The sequence below is a fragment of the Propithecus coquereli genome, unplaced genomic scaffold, assembly GCF_000956105.1.
Source record: "Propithecus coquereli isolate 6110/MARCELLA unplaced genomic scaffold, Pcoq_1.0 Scaffold7, whole genome shotgun sequence".
In the NCBI taxonomy this organism is placed as follows: Eukaryota; Metazoa; Chordata; class Mammalia; order Primates; family Indriidae; genus Propithecus; species Propithecus coquereli.
The window spans coordinates 5,190,628-5,197,658 of record NW_012153062.1 but is presented as its reverse complement, the minus strand read 5'-3'; positions in this window follow the sequence as shown (position 1 = coordinate 5,197,658).

Genomic DNA, 7,031 nt, shown 5'->3' with positions numbered 1-7,031 from the left:
TTCCATCAGATTGAATTTCTTGGATACCATCCAGTGATCCTGAGTATCCTTGCCCCTCCTAGCCATTGACATGTGGACCGTTCCATACTATTGCTCTGCTAGTCCTTTTTATCCCCAGCTCTGCTGCTGCAACTTGCCCAGCTGACAGGCTCCAGAAACTTTGGCATGCTTTGTAAATCAAGGCAAATGGGTTATGATAACACTGATCCCATTAACATCATTTCACCTCCATGATCGAATATGATGAAGCGATAAAAGCTTATTTGTGTTTATTGCAACAAGTTTGGGTCTCATTTGGCTTTACTGTGTTATGCCTACAAGTCAAGTATAGGTGCATCTCAATGGAATTATAGAAAACGGAATTAAAGAAGATTTTATAGTTTGGAAGTAAAAGATTTGAGATCTTGTGTGTCTGTCTTTTTTTTTTTTTTTCTGCAATCAGAAACAATGGTGCTGGCCAGGAGCGGTGGCTCACGCCTGTAATCCTGGCTCTCTGGGAGGCCAAGGCGGGCCGATTGTTTGAGCTCAGGAGTTTGAAACCAGCCTGAGCAAGAGCAAGACCCCGTCTCTACTAAAAATAGAAAGAAATTAATCGGACAACTAAAAATATATAGAAAAAATTAGCCGGGCATGGTGGCGCATGCCTGTAGTCCCAGCTACTCGGGAGGCTGAGGTAGTAGGATGTCTTGAGCCCAGGAGTTTGAGGTTGCTGTGAGCTAGGCTGATGCCACGGCACTCTAGCCCAGGCAACACAGTGAGACTCTATCTCAAAAAAAAAAAGAAAAAAGAAACAACAGTGCTCTAAAGAAGTTAGAAGTTCATGAAGACTATGTGTGCATAATTTTGCATAATTTTAATATCACATGAAGCAGAATCCCTCAATGTAATAAATTCCATCCCCTTCCCTATTTCCCCTTGGGTTTTACACATATGTTTATATTTTCTGTTTATAATAACACAGACACATTTTGGAAAATTGGTGAGAATTCTAAAATATCTGTAATAGCACTACCCAAGATAGTGATTATTAATGCCTTGTTATTCCTCCTTTCAGTCTATGTTTTTTCCTGTGTGGATATATTTAAATTTTTTCACAAAATTGAAATTATTCCATATATATAATATCACTGTTTGTTTTGTCATTTTCCACTTGGTGTTTTATAATATAAATATTTTCCCATGCCATTTAGTATTCTTCAAAAGCATGATTTAGTGTGGCCTCATAATAGTTCATTTTCCAGAAGTTCCTAACTTTGGCCAGTTCATTTCTCTACCATTGAGTGTTTGTATTGTTCCAGATTTTCCCTGGGTGTAAATAACACTATGATGAGCTTCCTTGCACATAAAGCCAAGTTCACTTCAATCCTATTTCCCCAGTTTAGATCCCTGGAAGTGGAGGTTTTTGGCCAAAGCCTGGGTATATTTTTATAGCTCTTCCTACATAATGCCAAACTGGTCTCCAGAAAGAACATAACCATTCCCAATCTTGGCAGTAGCATATTAGAGTGGTCATCTCACTACGGCGGCCCTTGGTTTCTTTCTTCCATAATTTAGCATAATTCTCATTGAACCTCAGGAGTTCTTACTGGCTCCTCTCTGAGTCCTGTGTTAGATTCTGTGTTGATCCTCATCTCATCTTCACTGTTCATAGTTGGTACCCAGCCATCCAAAGCCTGCACTTTCCATCCCAAGATCAAGAAGAGTCCAGTTGGGAAGAACATCAATAACCCTCGCCCTACTAGTCAGTGGAAGTCTGGGAATGGTCTTTGGTTCACAGGTTAAAACCTAAGACCCAGGTTCTTCATTGCCTTTGGGCAGTGGTTCTCCCTAAGTGTACATGAATGTCCGTCTAAGGCTCCCTTCCACTTGCTTCTCGTGGGCTCTTGAGTTCACTCAGGGGAGTCCCACTCTATACTCTGTCATCAAGCTGGTATCTGCTTTCCTGCGCCACCTTTGCCTGACCCATTTCCTGGAGTGGGGTCATCTCTTGCTCTTCTCCACTCCCTATTAGATAGCCTTCCCTAGAAGGTTTAGCTTTACATCTCACAGTCCTCCATCCCACCCCACCCTGCTCTCTGCCAGAGGCCACTGAGGCCATTCCCTTATGCTGTTCTCCTATGTTAGTTGTCCCTTTGACCTTGACATTTATGAAATGGAGCTGTATTTTTCATGCCTTTGCTTGCTCTTTGTCTGTTATTGCCACCCTTTCCTTTGTGTTGCCTCTTTTACCCTAGCTTTGCCCCTGACTCTTGAGACTCCCTCTCACTTTGGCTTAAGGCTTCTTCTCTGTCCCCCACATACCCTGGCCTGTGTGCTACAAGTCCAGTGAGAAACTAACACTTCAAGGTTTTGCTTTGGGATATTAAGGGAGTGTGCTAAATGTGCAGAGAAGGGCTGTGGCAATTTTCCAGTTTTATCTTTAAAAAACCCATTCCATTCCCCAGACATCTTCCCCTTCCCTGCCCTACTTCCATTTGGTCCTGCCAGACTCCCATTTGTTTAAGCCCTTTCTCTGGCTTTGGCATCTTGGTTGAGCTGCCCTCTGGCCTTTGGCCCACCATGTGATATCCCAGTTCCCTGCTTGGCTGTCTCCTCCTGCCTTGGCATTGCTGGCCTGGTCTGGCTTCCCTGTGAGCTGTATCCATAAGCTGCCCTGGCAGGCATGACCTGGCATTCCTGAGGCTCTGCCTCCTCCCTGGCTCTGGCCCTGCTCCAGAAGCTATGCAGACAGGATATTTTAACCCCTCCACTTTCAGTTTTCTCTTGAGAAGGTAAGGTCTAATACTTGAATATGGGCAGCCTAGGCTCCTTTCCAGCAAACCCTTTCCAGGGACATCCCTGGGAAGGAATGTGGAGAATAGGGGCAGCCACTCAGATATGAAGAAACTCTAAAAAACAAACCATTAGTTATCACCTGGAAAGCCCTTATCATCTCTCTATATGGTGTTCTACAAGGCTAGTGGCTATTTCATCAGAGGGAATGGAGGGCATCAAAACCAAGGGGGTGAGGAGATGTCTCTTAGTCCATGGAGGCCAAAGTCCAAAATCCCACGAGAGTCTGGTGCCTCTTTACTCTAGCGGCTGTTATAGACTTGGCATAGAACCAGGCATGTGGATGTAGGAAGACTGGGAAGAAACACCGCTCTTGTTTTTGGCCTATTTTACGAGTCAACAGGGCAAGGCACATGGTGGTATTCTTTCTGGCCAAGCTGCTTTTGATTAAAAGAAACTGAAACCTACTAAAAGTTCAAGCAATTGGAAAGAGAGAAAGGGCTGGCAATTCCAGGGTAAAACTAGCAGGGAAGTAGACAATGACAGGAAAATTGACTGCCATGTCCAGGGCAGTGAGTCACTGAGGCTCAAAAACCAGGCAACGAATGAACACTGGTCACTGTCATTCTGCTCCTTCTGTGGCATGCTTATTCTGAGCTTCCTTCTGGCTACAAAAAGACTATGAACTCCTGGAGTCCATGCTACTCCAGAAACTACTCTCAACCAAGTCAATATTCTTTCACCTCCAAACTATGTTGGGGAGTTATCAGAGCTTTGAATGGGATTCTGAGTCTCTCTTCTTGATAGAGAGGGACTAACTTTTCTGAATATTGTGCTCACTGTGCTAACCTAAGAGTTGACACTACCTCCTTGCCTCTCTCTTCTCTTCTCCTCCACTTTTCTCTCCTCCCCACTTCACGAACTGAGCCCCTGAGTGCTATGGTCTTTGCTTCTTTTCACCTGCATTGTGGTGGGGCCCAGGGTGTGGAATGCAGAGAAAGGCTGAGAGGACTAACTCATTCCCATAACTCTGGTTCTAAACAGAATCCATCAGGTGGAGTACCTGTTAGCCTACCCTTAGCCTACCCTATTCATTGTAACTCACCTCTTAGTATTTATAGCCTCCCCAGCACTGGAGTTTCCCATCCTAAGCTTCCTGAGTCAAACTTTCTGGTTACCCTCAAGTTCCAGAGACACATATACAAATCAATTATTTGTAACCAATAATCATTAGCTCTTATAGGAAGCATGCCCATTGGCATTCTTTAAGCTTTACAACTGTAGACATTATGCAAATGAGGAAACCAGGGTTCATAGAGGTGAAGTGACTTGCCCAAGGTCACATGAGTTAGTTGTAGAGCCAGGACAAGAACTCAGATCTTCTGCCCTCAATCCAGGGATCTTTTCATTGTGTTGTCATGGCTTCCTCAGGATTTTGTTCATCTTTGGCTTATGTAACATTATAAGTCAAAATTACCCCCATAGCTTAGAAATAGGCCAGTTGCTTCATTAGCATTTTCTTTCTGGCTTTCTATAAAACAGCTTCAAAATACTAGGGACTGCTAAAGTAGAGAACTGTGGCATCACAGGGCCATCTCAGATCCTGGAGCAGAGTAGAGTACCTGTTAGCCTACCCTGACTAAATTCATGGTAACTCACCTCTTAGTATTTATAGCCTCCCCAGCACTGGAGTTTCCCATCCTAAGCTTCCTGAATCAAACTTGCTGGTTGTCCTCAAGTTCCAGAGACACATATACAAATCAATTATGTGTAACAAGCAATCATTAGCTCATAGAGGAAGCACACCCATTGGCATACCTCAGGACACTTCAGGACATTGGTCTGGGCAAGGACTTGTTGAGTAATACCTCCTAAGCACAGGCAACGAAAGCAAAACTGGACAAATGGGATCACATCAAACTAAAAAACTTCTGCACAGCAAAGGAAACAGTCAAAAAAGTAAAGAGACAACCCATAGAATGGGCGAAAATATTTGCAAACTACCCACCTGACAAGGGATTAATAACTAGAATATATAAGGAGCTTCAACAACTTAATAGGAACAAAGCAAATAATCCTATTTAAAAATGGGCAAAAGACATTTCTCAAAAGAAGACATACAAATAGCCAAAAGGCATATGAAAAATTGCTCAGCATCATTTGTCATCAGGGAAATGCAAATCAAAACTACAATGAAATATCATCTCACTCCAGTTTAAATGGCTTTTATCAAAAAGACAGGCAATAATGAATGCTGGCAAGGATGTGGAGAAACAGGAACCCTCATACACTGTTGGTGGAAATGTAAATTAGTGCAACCACTATGGAGAACAGTATAGAGGGTCCCCAAGAAATTAAAAATAGAACTACCACATGACCCAGTAATCCCATTGCTGGGTATACATCCAAAGGAGGGGAGTTCAGTATATCAAAAAGATATCTGCACTTCCATGTTTATTGCAGCACTATTCACAATAGTCAGGATTTGGAATCAACCTAAGTGTCCATCAACAAATGAATGGATAAGGAAATTGTTGTACATATACACAATGAAATATTACATGGCCACAAAAAAAGAATGAGATCCTACCATTTGCAACAACATGGATGGAACTGGAGAACATTATGTTAAGTGAAATAAACTAAGCACGGAAAGACAACTCTTGCATGTTCTCACTCATATATGGGAGCTAATTATTAAAAATAATTGATCTCATGGAGACAGAGAGTTGAATGATGGTTACTAGAGCCTGGGAAGGGTGGCAGGGAAGGCGAGATAAAGTGGGGATGGCTAATGGGTACAAAAATATAGGTAGATAGGATGAACAATATTTGATAGCACAACAAAGTGACTATAATCAATAATAAGTTAGGGTATACATTAAAATAACTAAAAGAGTGCAACTGGAATGTTCCTAACACAAAGAAATGATAAATGTCTGAGGTGATGGATATCCCAATTACTCTGATTTGATTAATTCACATTGTATGCCTGTATAAAAATATGACATGTACCCTATAAAAATATACAACTATTATGTCCCCATAATAATTAAAAATTTTAAAAAAGAAAAAAAAAAGATGTGGTTTACAGCTTTGGTGTCCAAAGCCTACAGTGTCATAAGTCTTGAATATGGCTTATGGCCATGAATATTCTTGAGTGACCTATGTTAAGTTCTGGGATCAGGTAAAAGTGCAATGTGGGCCGGGCGGGGTGGCTCATGCCTGTTATCCTACCATTCTGGGAAGCCAAGGCAGGAGGATTTCATGAGGCCAGGGATTTGAGACCACCCTGGGTAATAGTGAGATTCCTGTCTCTACAAAAAATAAAAATATTAGCCAAGTGTGGTTCTGCATGCCTGTAGTTCCAGCCACTTGGGAGGCTGACGCAGGAGGATTACTTGAGCCCAGGAGTTTGTGTTTGCAGTGACTTATGATAATGCCACTGCATCTAGTCTGGGCAACAGAGTGAGAATTTGTCTCAAAAAAAAAAACAAAAGAAGTGCAATGTAATCGTCAAATTCTATTTACATTTTCCCTCTTGCTCTTGTGAAAATTTAGCTCACTTACATTTTATCTTCCATGGTATACACAAACGTAATAGTAAAATATCGTGGAGAGGTGGTATAGCATAAAGAGTGAAGTAGTGGGTTCTGATGCCAAACAAATCTGGTATCATAGTCTGAATTGACTACTTGCTAACTGTGTGACCTTGAGTAAATTATATAATCTTTCTAAGGCAGTTTTCTCACTCACAAAATGAGCATTATTTAAAATCATTATATGAAATAATCCATGAAAAAGGCTTAACACTGGGCATGCCTAATAGCCCACGCCCTCCCAATAATGATTTTTTTATTATTGCATTCTTTCGGACTCCCTCAGTCTTCACTATATAGTAGGAGACCTTGAATGCTCAGGCTGCTAGATGAAATAACTACATTTTTTTGCAATATTAGTAGTGCTAACATTTATTCTGTTACCTTTTCTCTCTTTCTGTAGCTTTCTTAATTATTTTTACACTGTAGAAGCTTCAGCTAAACATAAGCTTCTTCTAACAAACAGAAAAGAACAATTTAAATTTCATTAGTCATAGTTCTATTTTTAATATGTTTATTTTTAAAATTAATTATGCCTATCTTAATTCAGATATTCATTTTGAATATAACCATTGAAACTCTTAGTTTACTTAAAGTATTTGTATTACATGGCAAGACCAATAGATAATTTTTGATACACTGATTTCAAAGATATACACT